Source organism: Mustela lutreola, chromosome 1 (genome assembly GCF_030435805.1).
Source record: "Mustela lutreola isolate mMusLut2 chromosome 1, mMusLut2.pri, whole genome shotgun sequence".
Taxonomy (NCBI): Eukaryota; Metazoa; Chordata; class Mammalia; order Carnivora; family Mustelidae; genus Mustela; species Mustela lutreola.
In genome coordinates this window covers 1,329,660-1,351,092 of record NC_081290.1, presented here as the reverse complement: position 1 = coordinate 1,351,092, position 21,433 = coordinate 1,329,660, and the positions used below count along the sequence as shown (strand labels likewise).

General features: G+C 46.9%; 1 long non-coding RNA gene across 1 annotated transcript in view; it reads right to left on the bottom strand.

Annotated features, from left to right (window-relative positions):
- Positions 1 to 12,503: 12,503 nt before the first annotated feature.
- The window catches only part of LOC131819259 (uncharacterized), a 39,377-nt gene continuing 30,447 nt past the window's right edge, over positions 12,504 to 21,433 (bottom strand). Inside the window, exon 3 of the long non-coding RNA XR_009349128.1 lies at positions 12,504 to 13,903. This is a non-coding gene — a long non-coding RNA (uncharacterized LOC131819259). The remainder of the gene's footprint in view (positions 13,904 to 21,433) is intronic.

Here is a 21,433-nt window from a genome sequence, read left to right as displayed (position 1 = left end):
GCCACACACCGGACCAAGCACACCTTCCATTCTGCTCTTCACAAGTCCAACCACACAGACTTTCCCCCCTGCGCCTCTGAGTCAGAAACACTCCAAGAGGAGGAAATGGATCAGAAATCGAAGTGAGAACTTCATCAAGGTGAAGCACAGGGCTAAATCCTACAGGGTGTCCCGTATGAGACAGACACCAACAAAAAGCAAGTGGCGTATCACACTTGCAATTCAGTACAAAGCGCTGCTCTGTGAGCCTCCCGGCTCTGTCTAGAAAGAGAGCTTTATTAAACACATCTTTGTTGCTATCTGGGGCACTGCCACAAAGATACTACAAAATATAGTTTATTCCTGGGCTCATAAAAGCTCTGGGACAGGAACAATTTAAGCCATCTGTGCCTCTGGGGACAACCCATTTTGCATCAACAAATGTTATGTCATCTGTAACCATGCCAGTTTCCATTTAAGAACTTCCAATTATTCATATTGCTAGGGGGTAAATTCCGTTTTTTCTTGCTGATGGTTTCATTACCTCTTCTCCAACCCCCTCCCCAGAAAAGACAGACGGTAGGCTTTTCTTGACAAGGAAAAAAAAGTCCTACACAAACTGCAAGGTCAACTTTCCAGTTTTGCAAAGCTGGCTGTTATTTTCCATGGTTCCAAATGGCCTCTTCAAAACCACATGAAATAAACCTATTTCTTTTTTTGCTCACTCACTGTTTCCTTGCAGGGTGTAGGAAAGCATTTCCAGTCAGTCACGAATTGTTCTGAGTGGACGCAGTGTTCCTGATTATCCTATCACCAGAGCATCTCAGACTTGTACAGGGAGAAGGAAGAAAGAAACAGTGGGGAGCGAGCGGAGGGAAAAGAAAGTTAGGAAACAGGGCCTGGTCTGCTGATCCCATAGGTGACCACTGCAGTGGCGGCGTTTGTCCGGGACCGGAGCCCAAAGCTGACCAGAGCAGCAGCTCAGCCAGCACCAGCATCAGGCAGATTACAGAACCTGCTTCCCAGTCTCCGGATGGGGATGCGCATAAATTAACATCTCATTCCCCCGCAGAAGACGTGATTGATCTAACATTTGGCCTCCCTAGGAGGGATGTGCTAATTCTTTCTTCCAGCACTCTCCACTGCCTTAGGAGCTCAGCTTTTCGTCTCCAAACAAATATCTGGCCTTGAGAGCCGGGACCATCAAGCAGCAGACAGCCTGCTGGGCCGGCTCCTCTGCCTTCTGTCTGAGCACCACACACAGGGCAGGGCCAGGGGTCCCGGACTGGTGGACCCCACAGCCGCAGGAACCAAAGCCAGTCCACCTTCAAATTGTAAGCCTGCCTCATCCTTTAGGGGCTCTGGTAATATGTTTCCCTGTAAAATAGTACATGTCTGAGCAAACTGGGTTTGGTTGGCCGGCACGACCAAACCGAAACAAATTCGTTTGGCTCATTCCACTGAAAGCAATTCTTAGCATTTGATTTGTTTCTTTTCCTAACACCATCCCTTAACCAGCAAGAGTTTCCAAGAGTTTTCTCTATCATCAGCCATCTGATTTGCTGGCTTGTCTGAGTGTGAGCCCACAAAGGTGGCCCTGGAGGAGGGAATAGGGCAGCCAAGGGGGCAGGGACAGGGAGGGCTTGTCTGGGAGCCCGTGGGGGGTGGGGGTCGCCTTTCCTCCGTTGCACGAGGACCTCCCTTAAACCAGTAGCCTGCGTAAAGACACCTTGCCGCGGCTGTGACATGGAGGCTAACGTCTTCTGAAGGTCACAGTAGGGCGCTGTAGGTGGGGCATAGTGCAGAGTCCGTACACTTTAGCTGGCATTGAGAGAATTCTCTAGCTGTTAAATACCAGCTGGTTTCCTTTCTTTGACGAGAAGACGGAAGAGAGGAAGGCTTGAAGTGATTCTTGCTGTGTGTTTGGCTTATCAAAAAAGATGGATCGTTTCCTCAGAGATTGAAGGGCTTGGAAGCAAAGGTGGTGTTTGCACCGTTTCTTCTAATGAGGACTGAGATTCGAGAAGAGAGTGAGATGGGAGATACTGAGGAAAACGTGCTGGTGTAGGCGGAGGTTTCCAGTACCAGATTGACGTGCCACAGGGCGACTAAGCTGTTCAGCGGCTGTATGTTCAGCCCCCGTGATGCCTCAAGCACTGAAGGCATCTATTTCAGGAGGATTGTGCAGGATGGGGTTGCCTGTCATGGTGAACCAGGCAGGGGGGTTACCGGGCCTAGGAAAGAGTGAATTAGCTTAAGAAACTGGCCTGGGAACACTAGAGGGTTGAAGGAAGGGGAATAACAAGGTGTTAAAACACATGAGGAAGGTGTCCTGGTGGCTCAGCTCGTTAAGCAACTGCCTTCAGCTCAGGTCATGATCCTAAAGTCCCGAGATCAGTCCCACATCCGGCTCTCAGCTGCATGAGGAGTCTGCTTCTCCCTCTGACCTTCTCCCCTCTCGTGCTCTCTCTCTTTCAAATAAATAATTTATTTTTTTTTTAAAGTGTGAGGAGTTGTCGTAAGAGATTAAGTGTGGGACCCATGGGCAGCCATGGTGAGGACGCAGGGTCCAGTCTACAGGGGATAAGGACCTTCCAGCCACTGGAACTGAAGCCGTGCATGCTGACGACTGCTGTCACCACAGAAGGACTTGAACAAATGCTGGTCCCGGACATCCCAGTGGCAATTCAGGCAGCACAACAGAGGGCGAATGAATTCCAAGTCCTTTATGACGCTTAAATATTCCATGAGAAAGAGTCTCAGGCTTTTCATGTCTGTTCTAGTGTCCCGACTCCCTCTCTGGCTTCTAGTAAGTGTTCGTGTGAATAAGGAGGACACTGCAGTAAGACCATAAAATCTGGTGGAGCTCCCTCGTGCTCTAACCCTTACAGAGGTTGATTCAGGCTTCCCATCTCACCTGAGTTCAACAAAACAGCCACCAAGGATTCGTTGCGCTCATAATGCTCTGTTTCTAGAGCTGATGGTGCATATTGAGGCCTGTACTACCTTCTTACCTGTCATCTGTCTGTCATCCACCTGTCATCAATCGGAATGCTGCCACTGGATTTGTAAAGAAAGAAAAACAGCTCACATTAGAATGCCCAAACTCGGACCTTCTACTCGAGAGCCTGTAAGTTAAACTATACATGTGTAAGATTAATGAAGTATAACCTTAAGTTAAAGAATTTTTCCATTGGCTTTTAGATGACTGATCTCACAAAATTTCATTAATTACCACTCAAACCGGCATCAGACCCACCACATTTTTCATTGCCTCCCCGGCCGAGTGACTCTGCCTATTTCTTCCCTCAACTCCCCACGCCACACAGGGCAAACAACAGTCAGACCTCAAATATTATCAAATGTATCATCCTTCTCAAGCTGCCCTCTTTTTGTCTTTCTCTCCCCCTCACATGATCTACCCAACCCTCTTCCATGCGCGCGCACACGCACACACACACACTCGCACACTCATACTCCTCTAGAAAATTCATTGCCTGATTCTTGGCAGCTCTGAGCACTGGCAAATTGCAAAGCATCAGAAAATCCATATATATTCCAGTAGACTGTGAAAAAGAATTTCCCCTGGAATTTGATGAGCTGACCACCCAGACTCAGAATAACACTTACTCAAGGCATTTAAAACAGACTACACAAAGCACCGGAGATTATGATGTAAAGATCAATTCTCCTCTCCCCTAGCAAACAAATGGACGAGGTGATTTAATGCGCCTTTCCCATTGTTAATTTCTACGATCTCGAGATTAATTTGAATGCAGACAGAATCCATTTGAATAATGGCTCAAGAAAAGAACTTGGTTGCGAATGTAATAGGGGCCGGGGTGTGAAAAATTATTGTCATGATTATGGTAACTGGAACTGAGCTTGTAAAAATATTTTCCCAGAATATTAAACAGCTCTATAGTGACTAGGGCCACACATACAACGTAGCAAGCTCCCTTTTATTCTGCTTTTATGTTTTTCTTTAAATTAAAAACGCGGGGGTGCCTGGGTGGCGCAGTCAGTTAAGCCTCCGCCTCCTGATTTCAGCTCAGGTCATGATCTCAGGGTCGCGAGATCAAGCCTGCGCTGGGCTCCATGCTGGGCCTGGAGCCTGCTTGGGATTCTCTCTCCCTCTGCCCCTCCCCCCACCGTCCCCCGCCAGTGCGCACGCTCTCTCTCGCTCTCTCTAAAGAAGAAAAGAGTGTACCAAGATGTTAATGGGTTAGAACTGCCCCGTACGTCTCACTGATCTGCGTCGACACCCAACAGATGTAAGGGACCACGCCGAATTAAGGGCATCACTTAGACGGGACGGGGACTGAAAGCGACAAAATACCCGACACTCTGATTCTGGAAGAGGCACGTGACAGAGCTGAGGTTGCAGTAGGGAGACATCCTCAATACCCGCATTTCGGGATTCGTGTTTGCTTCTGGCAGTAGCACGTGGACCTCAGAGGTTCACCTCGCCCCCGCTCTCCGGCGTGAATTTCCTAATGGCCTGCATCCAACGCTCTGTGAGCGCGTACTGCATGGTTCTGCATTGACACACACGTTACGCTCTGTTACCCGAGTGACGAGACAATAAATGACAAATATTTCCATCTCCAATGAAGAAAGATACCAAAAAACACCGTGATATATCACAATGACTTTACATGTTGTTGGTTTGATAAAGGAGAAGTCAGAAAAGAATAAAAACAGCTAAGAATGGGTGCGTCTCCCACTTTCCAAAAACCAGTCAAAAGTTTGGTAAGGACACCCACACTTTGTTGGGCATCTACTCGTGCCGCGGAGTTGTGCGCCTTCTCTTAAATCCTTATAAACACTGCATGCGCAGGCGCTCTTATCCTCATTTTAGAGATGAAGAAACCAGGATTCGGAAACACTTATTACCTTACCAAATAAGTAAGTGACAAAATAAAAATATAACGCAGCCCCAAAGCCCATGTTGTTTCACCTGCATATCTCAGCATCCACCACAGATATCTAAGGGGGGCTGGCCCCTATTAAAAAAGGCTGATTGGGCCAGTCCTTAGAATTAGTTATTTTTTACTTGGACACAAGTTTCTTCCTAAATTATTCTGCCATCCCAAGCTTAACCTGACAGCCCTAACAGAAAGTGTATCGTATTTTTTTAAGTGGGTTTCACACCCTGCACGGAGCCCAGTATGGGCCTCGAACTCATGACTCTGAGATCAAGACCTCAATTGACATCAAGAGTCAGACACCCTGCCGTATCATAATCTTCATTCTGCGAAACAGAGGACTAATGCTGGTTTCATTTAAACCTTCCAGACACTGCGTATGTTGAACATAAACTCCCTTGGGTGGACTCAGAGACACAGGAATCTCGGCACTAAAGGTATCCTGAGGGGAACACGGGGTGTGGAAGACACATCCTGGCACTTGCCAAGTCCCAGCCTAGGGAGGTTGTCAGAATTCAGGACAGTGTTTCCTTCTGGTTTTCGCAGTTCTCAGCCCAGACTCTTCGTCCCATAGAGGCTCAACGTGGAGCGCTTCCCACAGAGAGAATTCTGACCACTCACTCACAGACTTCATCTCTCCCTGCTGTTACCTCCTCATTCGGTGACCACACAAGACCACCGTGCGAGGACAGTCAGCACCTGGTCTCACAGAGATCTGCTTTGAGACACCGTCCCCAGAAATACATTTCTTCTAAAGCAGGTGCTGCGTGTACCAGGACATAGCAATCGATTAACAAATATTTACTGAGTACCTAAGGCAAGTAGGACCCTGGGAAGAATACAAAGAAGCAGTAGGTCCCTAGTCTTCCCTCAAGAGCTTTATTTCTCGTGGGGGATTTTAAAAGATAAGTTATGAGAGTAGGTGGCAGGTGATGGCCTGATCCTAGTTTTCTGTAGCTAGGCCTGGAGGCAGCCCAGGAATAAACCTCCTCTTAGGTAGAAGGGACTATAGAAGCTGCCTCTGAAGTCAGATCGGGTCCATGAAGCATCGCTTAGTCCCTGGCACACTCCAGGAGCCCAATAAGGTTGTTCTTCCGTCTCCCCTTTCTCGCCATTGTTCCGGGGAGCAATAGGACGCTCTCCTGGCAGTGAACTCGGCGTTGACCTTGTTCCCCAGTCCTGATAACAGGGCTTTTCTTTCTTCTTGAACCCGGTCTCCACTTCCTCGTCGAGTGCTAGGATTCAGTCCTTTCTCCGTCTTGGTGACCTGCCCGCAGCCCGGGCCCTTCACAGCAAGTGCTTTGTGCCTTCTTGTCACTCTTCCAAGGACTGGCGTCCAGGCCAGTCAGCAGCCAACAGTCTGCTCCAACAGTGTCTGTGGCCTGGCTGGTGGCTGTTCCAGACAGTGCCTGATCTGTGACTTGTTATCGCCCCATGAGTCACCCAATTAGAGCACGAATTTCATTCATTTACGTGTCCTCGTTGCCTAGAACACCGTGTTGAAAGAAGTCCAAGGCCACATCCAGTTCTAGAGAAAAGGATGTCACAATCCGTTAGCGACGGCTATCCTGGCATGGAAGGGGAGGCCTGGCGGGGAAGAGGGCCGCATCCTTCTTATCCATGTTTCATGGGCCATTGCCTTTGAACTGACCTCTCACCGGGTACCGTTTTAACTTTCACCTACTTCCCAGCACTGACAGGTGGACCTGTCCTTCCGAACCAACCACCGAGACCCAGAACGGACCCAGATCTGAATCCAAGTGTCCTCCCTGACTTCCCTTACCTACTGTCGGAGAAATCCCAGACTTAGCACACGCGCAGGCCCCCACAGTTCACGCTGGGGAAGTCAGGGAGAGAGCAAAGACAAGACAGTGCAGACAGGAGGAATCTACTCAACGATGTTACAGCCAGAAAGTGTAGAATTATTCCAGGCATAAGCGGCCCACCATGAAAGGTAACAATCCATCCATTCAAATCTGTCTTTCGAATGCTGCACATCAAATTTTGAGCCCTCTTCTCTAGGGCACAGGTATCAACAAAATCATCACCTCATATCTAATACCTCCTAAGGAACTGATTTTTATCATTGAATTACTTGAGATCCCCATTAGGATCTACCCTGAACAATGTAAACATTCAGATGTGTTTGCAATCCTAATTTTCAAGTGGCCTTTCATAAACTCATTTATCCATGGCCCCTGGCTAATTAAGAACTCTAGTTTCTATAAATATTTTATTTTGCAGGTTGGTTAGGAAGGGTAATTGTCTGTTCTTTTTATTTTCCTTTTTCATTTTAATGGGACGAGCCATCAATTTGTCTGAATTAACACACAAAATCACAAGGAATAAAACAACAGACTCAGTATTAGGCAGAGTTTCCTGTTACTGTGCATTTCATTTGGTCTTCAAGTCATAAGCAATATTTACTGAATTTCAAAGAAATGAAAAACAAGGAACTACACAGAGGCTTCTGGGGGGTTATTTTCTGCATTTTTCTAGCATTTTTTTTTCCAGTTCATTTTTTAGGGAAGAAGAGTTCACATGCCAGAAAAACTTCCCTTTAGGAAGTTCTATGGTTTCAGCCGTCACCGTGACTGCCAGTCGTTTCTGTCGAACCCGAGGGCCTCCCTTCAAGCCTGTTACAACAGCACATTCTGCCCTTGTCTGTGATCTTCCACCACCGCGGAAAGCCGTGGTTTGGTCTCTGTCATCGTGGAGACACTGGAGAGGGAGGGAGTCATGGCGTCCTGGGATCACGAAGAGCGTTCAGAATACTTAAGTAGCCCCGGACAAGGGCTGCGTCCCGCACAACTCCCGTCTGGTGCCAGCAGGCTACCCTCTGCTGCCCGCTAAACCTCACAGTAAGTCAGGCCAGCGGCCCCGCCTGGACACTCACTCCGGCGCTCGTCAACCTCCGACCCCTCAGTCCGAGGCGACGACGACAAGCCTTCAGCTATCCTTGCTTCTGACCAACACCAGAGGTTTTCACAATTCGCTTAATGTTGAAAATGGTTTTCATGGGTGAAATCAGTGGCTTTTAATTGGCATAACAGATACTAAAAATGGGTTACTACTGGTGAAATTAAATGTATTCAAAATAGGAAGACGGAGACGCTCTCCTACACGCGTGCGAGCCAGTCTAATGCCACCATCAGCACCGTGACTGTGACCTAATCTGTGCACACCCCGTGCCAGCCGGCGGGCAGACGTCATCAGTCCCTGCTGACAGAGCCCTCCCCTGCTGTCACCATCTGTCCGCAGGGTCTCCCCATCCTCCATCTTTCTACTTGAACACCTGGGGTGGGACAGTTTCCACTTCTCTTCCAGATATTCCCCCGGTGGGCACTATTTTAGCGCCAGCTGATGGCCTCTCCTCGCCACTAGCCTCAGTAACTCACAGAGATGAACTTCACAGACACAGATCTATCGAGCAATGCAGCGTCTCACTTGAAAATCTTACGCTCCACAACCTCGTAGTCCCAACACGACTCCGCACCAAGTTCCTGCCCTGGAGGTGGAACCGCCGCACGGGCTGTGGGTAACACGGGCTGTGGGGAAGGGCACGGGCTCTGCAGCCAGACCGTCCTGAGCACCGCCCGGCTCTCCCGGTCACCAGCCGGGCAACACGGGGGAGTTAGTTAGCTCACCTCTGGGAGCTCCAGGGCTCTCCGCTGTGAAATGAGACTCGCACCACAGCTAAACCACAGTCGTCGTCGTGAGAGTTCAGTACGACTGAAATACTGCCCCGTGGTAGGCTGAGTTCACTCCTACTGGCTCCTGAGAGCCGACAGCGGCATTTCTTCCCGATTCCCCTTTCAGCAACATCACGGCCACGGCTTGCAACTGGCCGCAGAAAGAATATTTACATCACAGAAAATTGGCAGGTTCCAAAAATGAAAATTGTTTGGGTGTTTGGTTTGCTTTGGTTTGGTTTTGGGTTTTGGTTTGTTTGTTTGTTTGTTTTTGAGAGTGACTGCTTAACGTTTCCCAGTATCCCACTGCATTTAGCACAACGGGTAGCCTATGGCTAGCTTTCAGAAACTATGAGCCCTTATCAGGAGGACAGGTGATGAGGGTACCTTCTGGGAGTGAAGGATTATCCCCCAATTTTTGTTGACCACAAATAACTCTTTGCAATTACACGAAGAAAATTGAGACAAACTACTTTTGGTGACCTCTTCAAGCTAAACATAAACCTAATTTCTCCATCCCTGGCTAGTTTAACAGTCTCCATGTTCTCGGCCAGCATCACCTTGCCCGTTTCAATCTATGACAGGGCACTAAGGTGGCCTCTAGGAAAACAGATCATATATGACCTGTGAGCACGTTTTCAGTGGTCTTGCCGAAGTCCAGGACATGTGGGTTACATATTTCTACTGAATTCTGTAAATGAGTCCCTGCTTGGCTATCAGTTCAAGGACAAAATTCTTAACTACTCCAGGAACAACACAAATATCTCAAAGACACAATCTAAAGAAATGACCGACGGACCCCTTCACTATCCCCACCAAGAAAGAAAGCGATGGAATAGAACTGTGTCGCTGTTCCCAGTTGGTTTGCAAAGGAGATGGAGGCAAAGTGAGAGAAATCAATCCAACGTGGTTTTGTCCTTCTCGGCATCTACTGATAGAATTTAAAATCAGGTTACATCTCCTAGAGTACTCACTGTATAGTATCCTTCAGCCATGTGGAAATGAAAAGAATGAATTTTTATTGCCTTTTTTTTTTCATTTATTTTGCTTTTTAGTATTAGGAGAAATGAGTAAATCTGAAAGGCCAATAAGAATTACCAATGTACCAAAATCTGGCAATAAGACGGCCTGCTATGAGAAACCCTAAATATTCAAGAAATATTACGAATAATGTTCTAAAATCTCTTTTTGCCACCCTTCTTAGAACTAAGGATTTTGCAGCGTAACTCAGTCCCGTACCACATAATAGGCCAATAAATCCCAGTTGGAGCCTCCAAGCCTCAGCCGAATATTTAGTCATTCACACACCACAGACCCAGGGCTTTCCCCATCATTCTGGGTGAGATGCTCGTTGCTCTTATTAGGTATCCAGATAAGGAAGAAAAAAGAAAACTTGTCATTATAAACGCACCAGCACACCAGCCCTGAGCTTTAACGTTGGCAAGCTTCTCTTGAAACCAAAAGCAAGTTGTTGTGCACATGGGGCAGCAGACCTGATGACTGGTCCTAGTGCACGTCTATAGGTAGATGCGTCTGACTGGTCGTCCTCATGTTTAGATTAGAGGTTTGGGTAGGGACACACACCACTTCCACAGAAGAAAGTAAGACAAGGTTTATGGCATCATCCGCCAAGAAGAAAATGAAGGCAAACATCCTGCTCTAGAGACAAAGATGGTCAAGAAACCAGGGGTCCTCAGAATCAGGTACGCATGGGCACAACCGCCCGCCCCCCAAGAAAAAAAACTGAATACACACTTTCTTTCTTTCTCCTCCGTCAACAACAGAGAAGCTCCTGTTGGCCATGGAGCCGTAAGCGTTCTTGGCAGGGCAGGCTGACACACACTCCCTCCTGCCGGCCTCCTGGACCAAAGGAGAGGAGGAAAGGGAAGAGCTGTCTTAGGAGAAATGACCCCTCTGGCGGCAACAACGGAGAACAGGTGCCTGTCTGAGGACAGCAGGTCAGCAAACTGCTCAACTATGCACACACCGGACCTTCTCTCTACCCCAGGGTGCCCACCCAAAGGAAAGCAAAGCCTTTCCCAAATCCATGTTTGCAGGAAAGCTAGAAAAATGAACTCTAAAGCCTGCCCAGCTTTAACGTCTGTCCGTGTAAAATCAGACTAGGAGGGCAGATGCCTACATTAAAAATGTAAGTGGCGCCTGCCTGGCTCAGTCGGCGGTGCTTGCAGCTCTTAATCTCAGGGCTGTGAGTTCAAGCTCCACGTCGGGTGTAGAGACTTAAAGTCTTTTTTTAAAAATCTAAGTTAAGGACAAACCTTAAGAGACTCTTGATGTCACAAAACAAACTGAGGGTTGCTGGGGGGAGGGGGTTTGGGAGAAGGGGGCTGGGGTGATGGACACTGGGGAGGGTATGTGCTATGGTGAGTGCTGTGAAGTGTGCAAACCTGGCGATTCACAGACCTGTACCCCTGGGGCTAATAATATATTATATGTTAATAAAAATAATTAATAAAAAATAATAAAAATGTAAGTTAGGGGACGCCTGCATGGCCCAGCAGGTGAAGCCACTGCCTTCGGTTGAGGTCATGATCCTGGGGTCCTGGGATCGAGACCCGCATCGGGCTCCGTGCTCAGCAGGGAGCCTGCTTCTCCCTCGGACCCTCCCCCTCCTCATGCTCGCTCTTTCTCATTCTCTCTCTCTCCAAAATAAACACAATCTAAAGAGAAATACTGTCATTTAAAAAAGAAATGTAAGTTCGTTTTCTCTTACTGTCCCGCCACCTTTTCAGGGAGTTCGGGGTCCAGCTGGGCTCGTCTCCTCCCGCCTCTCCCAGGACCTCTGTGAACTCACCCGTTTCATCTGGAAGGCAGAGGGGATTCATTTCGTCCCAGTTCAAACCTACTCATCACTACGGCTACGAGGTGCGGCTCCCAGGCTCTCTCGGCTTGCGAGTGCAGAGATGCGTGTCTGAGCCCTCTCTCCGCTGCTCAGTCCCTCCTTCCCTTGGATGAATTACCCTCTCTGAGAGTTTCTGCCTCTGGAAATGAGAATGCCTTCGTCCCCAGGCTGCTTGTGGCTCAAACAGGATAATGAACATAAAATGACTGGCACATGACACGTTACAAACCTGAGTAGGACTAAAGACGGGACTTAGTAAAATGACATAATGTAGGTGAATGTGGAGGACGACCTCGAGAAGCCAGAGCCCAGAGGCCGGACTTAGTCTATGAGGATGAGCAGAAGAAAAGAAGAACCACGGCTGCTGGGAATCCGGGAGGCAGAGCTGCGCCAGTGCACACATAGGGAATCAAACTGCATAAAGCATCTAGAAAAACTGTTTATGCAGTTAAAGGGAACACTCGCTCCCAATGACAGGAGCTCATCCGGGGTTAACACCCACGACCTCTCGGCGGGAGGGACCTGTCTGACGGATGCACTGGGAGGAATGAGCGGGACGTGTTCAGTTGAACTCTTCTTTCTCGTGGGGTTGTTTGGGCTGTTTCCCCAAGGCAGCCCCAAGTCACCCCCTAAAATCCCCCATCTCAGGTCCCCTCCCCCACTCACAGAGAGTCAGCCTTGGTCCAGCAGAGCCGATAACTGAGGGGGAGAGTATGATGAAATACATCCTCCAGCTGAGCACTCACGAATAACAGACAGTATTCTGAACGCTCATGTTTCACTCTGCTGTCTGACTTCTCACCTTCTCTTAGCCCTCAGGCAAGGTGGCGGACAGTATCCCAGAGGCCCCTCAGGATCCCAGCAAGCCTCACCGCTACTTACGGATCCTGAAAACCAACAAAGCAGAGGGGAACGCAAAAGCGACCCAGCTATGTCAAAGTAATATTAACTAGAAGAAGTGGCAGAAAATAGCATCATGACTAATTGTCATATGTATAATAACTACTAAAAATACCATTAATGTCAGTCATCTTATTTTCTTTGAAATTTATTTGATTATAACACCAAATGTGCTTCCATATCATTAGGCTTCTTTGTTCGTCTAGCACTGACACGTTACAAAAGGGAGAGAAAATGACAACCACAGGAGCGGATACAGTTTGAGCGACTTGGTTCAACTCCGGTCCTGGCCGAGGCTAGACTCTTGCCCCAAGGGGTTTCCTGTACTGACCCACAGAAAGTCGATTCACGGCTTAAGTAAGTTCTGTATGTACCGTGGGAGCTGCACCTTTTACCCTCAGGACGTAGTTATTTAGAGAGAAAGCAGTTAAAATGTGAAGTTCATCATCAGTGGAAGCTCTCAGAATGACCCAGAGGACCTACTTCTTGCAGAGAAAATAGGACTTTAATTGACAGGTTCAATCCCAGGTTCCTCTCTAGGGCCTCCCAATAGAGGTCACGAACTGGGATGCAACTGCATGGCTTCAAACCATTTTCGATTCAGTTCAGACCAGGCCCCCATGCGACGCACTTCAGGCTACCAGCTCCTTCTACGGTCCACTCCCAACCACTTTGTCCCGCCTCCCAACCCCCCTGTGTTTATGACTTTAACTCAAGAAGTTTAAATCATGTCAATCTCCGTTCCTGATTACACACCTTTCAACCAGATTACTTGACTCCTTTCCAAAACTGCTACCTCTGAGATAAGTGAATGGTTTCTTTCTACTTAAGTACAAATACGAAGACTTAACTTTCTTGACACAATAATAAACATATGAGAATCTGATGGGGATTAACCCATGAAACTAACCAAGGGTCCTGGCAGTTCAGAGGCTCTATTGGGTGGTAAGATTCAAAACTTTAGGGGAAGATTAGAGTTAAGTGTTTTGTTCACTTCTGAATCCCCAGGGCTTAGAAGGGCAGCTGGCATGAGTATGTTTGAAAAATCCTTGTAAATAAATAAACGAGGTATTTAGCACTTTAAAAGCAGATCTCCGCAACAACCCCTTTAGGAAATGCCCGTGGATTAATGCGATGGTGCGCAAGAACCATGACTAAAGAGAGCCACTCGTGAAGGTATAAGGCACTGGGACCCCCGCTCAGCCGGATCTCGCTCCCCAGGAGACCTTCTTCCTTCATGCCCCATACACTGAGCTGTTTCACATGCGCTGTGTTTGGCTCCTCAGAAGCCTCCTCTCCTCACCGTGCACTGGCGTACGCCATCTCTCATGGCCCCTAGGGTCCGTTCAGGGATGACGGCAGAGGCTGAGATCCCATCCAAGCCAATGAGATGGAGAACTGCTTCTCGAAGGCCTCTAAGGGACGACCACGGAGAGTTGTACTGTCTCCTCCGGCAGGACGTGAGCAAGGAGGCAAGGAGCCCCTAGAAGCTGCTGGCAGCTCTTAGGACCACACATGGAGGCCAATCTTGGGCTAAAACAGTCCTAACAAAAACAGCGAAGAGAGAGTTTGAGACAAAATGATGGTATCAGTGAACCACTGGCTCCAGCCTGACCTGAAGCCTGACCTAACTGCGACTTCTCAGTGACATGACCTAATAAACACCTCAGCGATTTAGCCCGCTTGAGACTAGTTTTCTGTTCCTCGCACACGGCTAAAGCCAAATTCACTGAATTGATCAAGTCAGCTCTTAATAAGTTGCCGTGTCCTCACTGAGCTGAAAAGATCTGAACACATCACGGTGAGGGGACCCAGGAGGAGACGTTCAATGGAGCAGAAGACATGAGAGGATGCAAAACCTCACGTCCCAGCCCGTGCCCTCAGTCTGGCTGTGCTGGCCTCCGGGGATCCCTTCAGACATTTCCTTGAACTCCAAACATCCTAATGATGCCCAGTGTCTACGGCAGGAACAAACCTGTCCCTGCTCCCTAGAAGCCGGCAAATAACTACAGAATGTGCAAAGGTAACGAGTTGCACATACTTAAAAATTAAATAATCATGACAAGGTATTGAGATGGTGGATCTCCCCCTTAAGTTGCCTTTAAGCCACATTTTTTTAAACAATCACAGCTTTGACTTTTTTTTTTAAAGATTTTATTTACTTATTTAGACATAGCAAGAGAGGGAACACAAGCAGGGGGAGTGAGAAAGGGAGAAGCAGGCTTCCCGCTGAGCAGGGAGCCTGGAGGCTTAATCCCAGGACCCTGGGATCATGACCTGAGCTGAAGACAGATGCCTAACCACTGAGCCACCCAGGTGCCCCTATAGCATTGACTTAAAATACATTCACAGTAGAGGCACCTGTGTGGCTCAGTCGGTTAAGTGTCCCACTCTAGATCTGTGCTCAGGACATGATCTCAGGGTTGTGAGAACGAGCCCCACATCCGGCTTCTCGCTCAGCACTGAGTCCGCCTGAGATCCTCTCTCTCCCTCTCCTGCTGCTCCTCCCCCTTGTCCGTCTGTCTGTCTCTCTAAGATAAACAAATAAATCTTTAAAAAACAGTAAAATAAAGTTCACTATTACCTGGAAATATATTAACAATACATGCCACAGCATGGTTTGAAATCTAACAAAACAACAACTGTGAAACCTTTGTGCCACACAAAGCACCGTGCGTGCATGTGATGTGCTGTAAATAGTCATAACCAGCATTTATTGGACATCTACTGTATGCAATATGCTGGCACGTATTGAGCACTCTGCATGCAATACCTCAGTCTCCAAAATAAATTACTGTTCTTGTTTTATAGATGGGGGTGCCCAGGCATATAGAACATAATTGACTTGCCCCAAATCATACAGTGAGAAAGCAAGGGGTTCAGACTTAAATCAGGCAATTCCACTTCAGATCCTGGGTCTCTCACAAGCATGGTAGTATGTGGAAAGCCTTCATACGGTTGTCAGAACAATGGTCCCCCAGAGATGTCCTGAATCTGGGACTACTGTCCCACTGTCCTGAATCTGGGACTACCATCAGGTTACACAGCAAAGGGGAATTAAAGTTGCTGATGGAATTAAGATTGCTAATCAGGTGCCCCGGAGACGGGAAGACTACCCTCGATTATTCAGTAGGGCCCAATACAATCACAGCAGTGACCAAAACAGAAGTCAGAGTGATCCAACATGACCACTGCTGGCTGTGAAGGAAGGCGCCAGGTGCCAAGGCATAAGGGCAGCTTCTAGACCCAGAAGAGGCAGGAGATCACGTTCTCTCTTTCAGAGTCCAGAAAGGAACACAAGCCTGCTGGCTCCTTGATTTTAGCCCAGTGAGATACATTTTTGAACTTCTGATCTCCAGAATTGAAATATAATAAATCTGTTTTGGCTAAAGCCACTAAGTTCACGGCAATTTGTTACAGCAGCAACAGGAAACTAATACACAGAGTATGTGTATAGTCTTGCATCATTCCAGTAGAAAGATGACTAACAGGAACTGTCCCCAAGATACCACTTTAAGAAGTGATATCAGTGGGGCGCCTGGGTGGCCCAGTGGGTTAAAGCCTCTGTCTTCGGCTCAGGTCATGATCTCAGGGTCCTGGGATCGAGCCCCGCATCGGGCTCTCTGCTCAGCGGGGAGCCTGCTTCCCCCTCTCTCTGCCTGCCTCTCTGCCTACTAGTGATCTCTCTGTCAAATAAATAAATAAAATCTTTTTTTTTTTTAAGATTTTATTTATTTATTTGTCAGAGCACACACACAAGCAGGCAGAGGCCAAAGGAGAAGCAGGCTTCCCGCTGAGCACGGAGCCTGATGTGGAACTCAATCCCAGGATGCTGAAAACCAAACCCTCAATGCAGTATGTGTACAGCACAGGTTGAATATTTAAAAACTTGGGCTAACCACCTGAACACGTAATGGTGGAAATGGTGTACACTCTGAGGGTAGCTAAGAAAGCCTAGTGACTCTTGCCAGTGGCAACTCTGCAGTGGTAAAATCAGCTTGTGGAGGAAGGTGACAACATGTAGCTTCTTACTCATTTATCAAAATAAAAATGGACGATTCACATATGAAACTACATAATCCTGACTTTCACAATACGGTCTTGGTAAAGAGAGCAGAGCTCGCCAAACGTTCCCTCTGCTCCCTGACATAAAGAAAAAGCAGCGGCCCTGGTTTGGGGCCACCGCTGGAAGGACAGTGTCTCAAACCCCAGCACTCACGCACCAGCGACTGCTCTGTTCAGCCACTGAGACGCGGGGTCCGGCGTTCCTCTAACAGGACTCGACCTAGCCTGGCCTGACCAACCAGCAGTCAAATCGAACCTTCCTTCTGCCTTGCCAGAAAACTGATCATTCAAAGAGGGAAGAGTGCTGCTGTTTTAGCATCTATGAGGAGAAGCAAGGCTATTGTGGGTACTGAGGACTTCAGTACACATTGTGTCAGTGGAAACCAATCGGTGTTCCACAGGGGAAAAAAGGGTTCCTTAGTAAAATAAGTTTGGGAAAGAGAGATACCCCTTCCCGCAAGATTTAACATGGAAAGCCACATAGTAAAAGCTCTAAAAAGTCCTACACCAAAGAAATAGGTACAGCTTTGTACCATGCAGCATTTTGCAAGTGAACGAAATTTCCATCAAAAAGAGCCTGAGAAATGTTGAAACACTCCCCCCAGAAAGAACTTCCTTGTTTATTGATAGAAATCTGCATCCAGCTAATACTGAAATTTATTTGCATTCCCTAAACAAAAAGCACCTGGTGAGTACAGAAGCCTGTAGCCAAGAACTTAATAACTGTATCCCAGACATGGACTGATCAGAACCGACTGTAAACCCTAAAGACACCCCCACACCCCCACCCGACCCCCGCAACCCGTCTTCCAGACTTTGATTCTTTAACCGCTGTATTGTAGGGAGGTCCAGGGTGCTGGGGGCACCCAGAGGAGGATGTGCTCAGAGCAGTTTATGTTTTTGTCTGATACTAATTAAATATCAACTCTGCCTATGGGTAGGTCATAGTTAATTTACGTATTTACTTTATTTACATTATGATTTAAACGTTTTTTCATCTTCAGTTGCCTAAAAGGCTTAAGTCTCATTTAATATTTTATTTCTGAAGAGCTTTTATTTTAAGTGGGTGGTCCACAAATTTAACAAGTGCTGAAGTCCAAAAAACATTCATTAGGCATCTACCATGGGACAAGCATTGGGGTAGGTGCTTCCATAAAATTAAAGAAGAAAACATGTTTTCTGTAGCCTGGGGCTTGTTAAGACATTTAATTAACACACACTTACAGACTGAAATATTAACAATACAATAGTCTAGTCAGATATTTAGCAAAGGTAGTTTGAGAAAAAAAAAATTAAGTCTCTTTCATGGTATTGAAGCTAAAGACATAGGATGAAAACCCACCTTCCCTTGTATGGAAAATGTTTGGGCATTGTTAAAAGAGTATCTGATCACAAATCTTATTTGACAGGTAAAAGAGGTTTACCGAAAGGATATTTTGAAAGGTTATCTGAGTCATCAAAATGTACCTGTGCCAGAAGATTCTTTGGAAACTCTTCTCCTAACCACCTGGCATGAAGTCATTGAACTCTGATTTCAATAAGAAGCATTTTTTCGAATTTGGGAAGGTTCTGGAATATTATAACATGAGTCTGGAATGAAGCGAAGTGGGAGTCAATTCAGCTAACCTGCTGCATCTCCCTGACAGCCAAAAATTCGTATCCATCTACTAACGAGGTATTTAAAACCCTGTGTTGGATCCAAACATCCAAGAAAATGTACTATTCATTCGACACTTCAGGAAGCATAAACAGAGTCCTTTGGGTAGCTGAGCTGATCAATAATAACCTAAAACATTTCTCAAAATCTCAGCCGCAACCAAATTTAATTTATGTAAATGACGCATATGACCAAGGTTGACCCAAGAGTCATTCCTGGCATCAATGTTGGCTCCCATCATCCTTCGAGGAGGGCAGAGATTCAGGGCATTAGTCCAGAGAAACAGGAGGCCTACATCTCTACTCGTGATTCTTCTTTCTTCTCCTTCAGTCCTGACCAGGTTTTATTTTTCACTCAAATACCCCAGACGAACAGGGGAAATAGCCAATCTTAATGGCTTAGTTCCGTGGAATAGTTTGGGGTCGTGAATTAATTTTGCGTTGGTTGGGAGCTTTAGTCCACTAGGATTGGTCCAAAGGACAAGGCCAGATCCTGCCATGATTCAAGATGATGGAAAAGTTCCTCATCATTGCACGTGGTGGGATGAGCGAGTCAGATCTGTTGTTCTGCTGTGTTCTGCAATTTTTTTTTTCTGTTTAAATTACAACTCAGAGTTCAGGGAGTACTTTCAGATTACACAGAATTAAATCTAAAATTCTAACTTGGGGGCACATTCCTGACATAATTAGCAGTTAGAATCAATACGGACCCCTATTGTTAAGTGATTACTGAGATAACCCTAAGCTCTAATGCAATATGGCGGGCGGTGTAGTTTCTGCTTCGTAATTTATTCTCCATTGTGAATTATGTTCCTTAAATTGGATTTATTTAATACAGTGCTGCTTCATACCCTTTAAAAAGTGTCAAGCAAACATAGTGCACCTATTTACATACTAAATCAATAGTTTCATCACCATTTATTAATTCTGAGTTTGTCGGGAGGGACTGGGAATGGTAACATGAATTGAGTTTCTTGCTGACCTAGAGGAAACCAGGAGATAATCAGCTAATATCCTGAAAACCTTCCTCAAATGCACGCATTTACTTCCAGTAAATATGATGCACTGAACACCTTCTCACACTCCACCTTTAGGAAAGTCAAAAAAAATTTTTTTTAAGAAAAGACAGAAACAAAATATTAGAGAATGGAAACCAGACAGACGCGTGGTACTGACTTAGCAGATCTGAGGAGTATTTAACCCTAACATGGTAGTGAAAGAAACCAAGGAACCAACCAATTACTTCCTCAGAATGTTGAAAAGATTCGGTGATTAGAGGTTCTAAGTACCTCCAAAGGAGTGGGAAATTGGGCAGGGTTAAAACGAAAGACTGGCCAGGGGTCTGCCTGGGACCGTGCGAGTTCTCTGCGTCACCTCCCCACCCTGAGGACAGTCTCCATCCAGGAGGCTGAGAACTAGGGGTCACCAGGGACACCGAGAATAAGGGATCTGACACAAAAACAGGTGAGGTACAGAAAAACCACATATTGAAAGATGAGATTCTCAGCTTCTCATTCACCTTCGCTTCCAGAACTCACACAGCTAGATTTCTACTTCTCTCTCTCCCGGCAAGAGTTTGGGAAATTTCTCTCTGGACAAACGCCACCCCCAGAGAAAGGAGCCATGGTGCCCGGGTGGGGGGGGGGGGAGGGTTGCAGGACGGGGAGGGGCAATGAAATGGCCCATCTCCCTACACTAAAGCCCTTCACATCACCAATCATGCAGAGGACTTCCCATCAGCATTTTAGTGCCTCACTCTTCAAAGTGAAAAACAGAAAACATTTAAAAAAAAAAAAATCTCAAAATTTATAGAAAAAATACACAGCAAAGGGGTTTTTTGGTTTTTTGTTTTTTAAAGATTTTACTTATTTGTTTGACAAAGAGAGATGCAGAGAGAGAGAGAGAGAGAGGGAACACAAGCAGGGGGAGCGAGAGAGGGAGAAGCAGGCTTCCGGCTGAGCAAGGAGCCCAATGTGGGGCTCAAACCCAGGATCATGACCTGAGCCAAAGGCAGATGCTTAACGACTGAGCCACCCAGGCACCCAGAGAAAAGGTCTTTAAAAAAACCCATCACTCAAACCATAAAAGACTCGAAAAAAACAGACTGAGGGTTGCTGGGGGGAGGGGGAACGGAGAGCGTGGTGGGTGATGGACACTGGGGAGCGTGTGTGCTTTGGTGAGTGCTGTGAAGTGTGTAAACCTGGCGATTCACAGACCTGTACCCCTGGGGATAAAAATACATTATATGTTTATTAAAAAAATAATAATAATAAATTTTTTTTTTTTTTAAAAAGGGAAAATGGAAAAAAAAAAAAGTCACTAATGCTCTCTGACTGATAAAAGAAGACACTGAACTGAAATACGAGAAAGAGAGTATATGAAGGACGGGCTGTCCGAGGAAACTGCGCTGCAGGGAAGACTTTGTTCACGACGACGGCAACAGGGGTTCAGGACCATCCCAGGAAGGGGAGAAGCTGAGCTCAAGCCGGAGTGCGAAGGACAGCCCCGGACTCGTGGCCGACGGGCTGCACCGAGGGAGTCGAGGGAGTCGGCGGGCGGAGAGCCGAGGCGGTACACGAGGACGCGTGGAGGTGTGGAAGGCACGAGGCTGAGGAGCCGCACCAGCACCGAGCGCCGGCCCGGCGGGCTCTCACGACACCGGCCTGGCGGGGCTCCTGCCGGCGACAAGAGCCTCGGAAAGACTTCAGCAGAGTTTGACCGAAGTTGGGTCATCGTCCAGAAGTCAAAACTTAGTTCTTGGGAATTAAAAATGACAGAAAATGTAAAAATTTCAGTATGAGAATCGGGAGATAATAAGTAAAGTAAAAAATACAACAGAAAAGGGAAAAGATGAGAAACTTAACCAGACTCAAGCGCTCGGGCTCCTTGCCCAGCCTCCTATACCGGCTCAGTGATGCGCTGAGGCGTTCCCGGAGACACAGAAGAACAGGGTCTCTGTGGCGCTCTGGTCCCTGGGGGCAGACCTGCCGTTCCTGGAGAGTCAGCTACATTCTAGATAGTCGGGCCCGGGCTTGGAATGGGTCCAATAGCACACCACAGGTCCCCAGCTCTCACTCTCGTGCAGACCTCATAATTAAAATATCAAAAAGTCATGATGTCACCCACTAAAGCTCCAAAGGAATGAATTAAATTTTCAAACATTCAGACATGGCAATTACAGCCTTTCCATACTTCAAGGGTTTGCAGGGTAAATGACCCCAGTTTAAGTATTGATTTACTATTTGAAACCTCCCTCCCCTCATTTCCCTTAACCCCTTGTATCAGTTCTCTATTATTGTGATAAAATACCACTAATTAAGTGGCTTAAAACAATATAAACATCTTAACTTCAT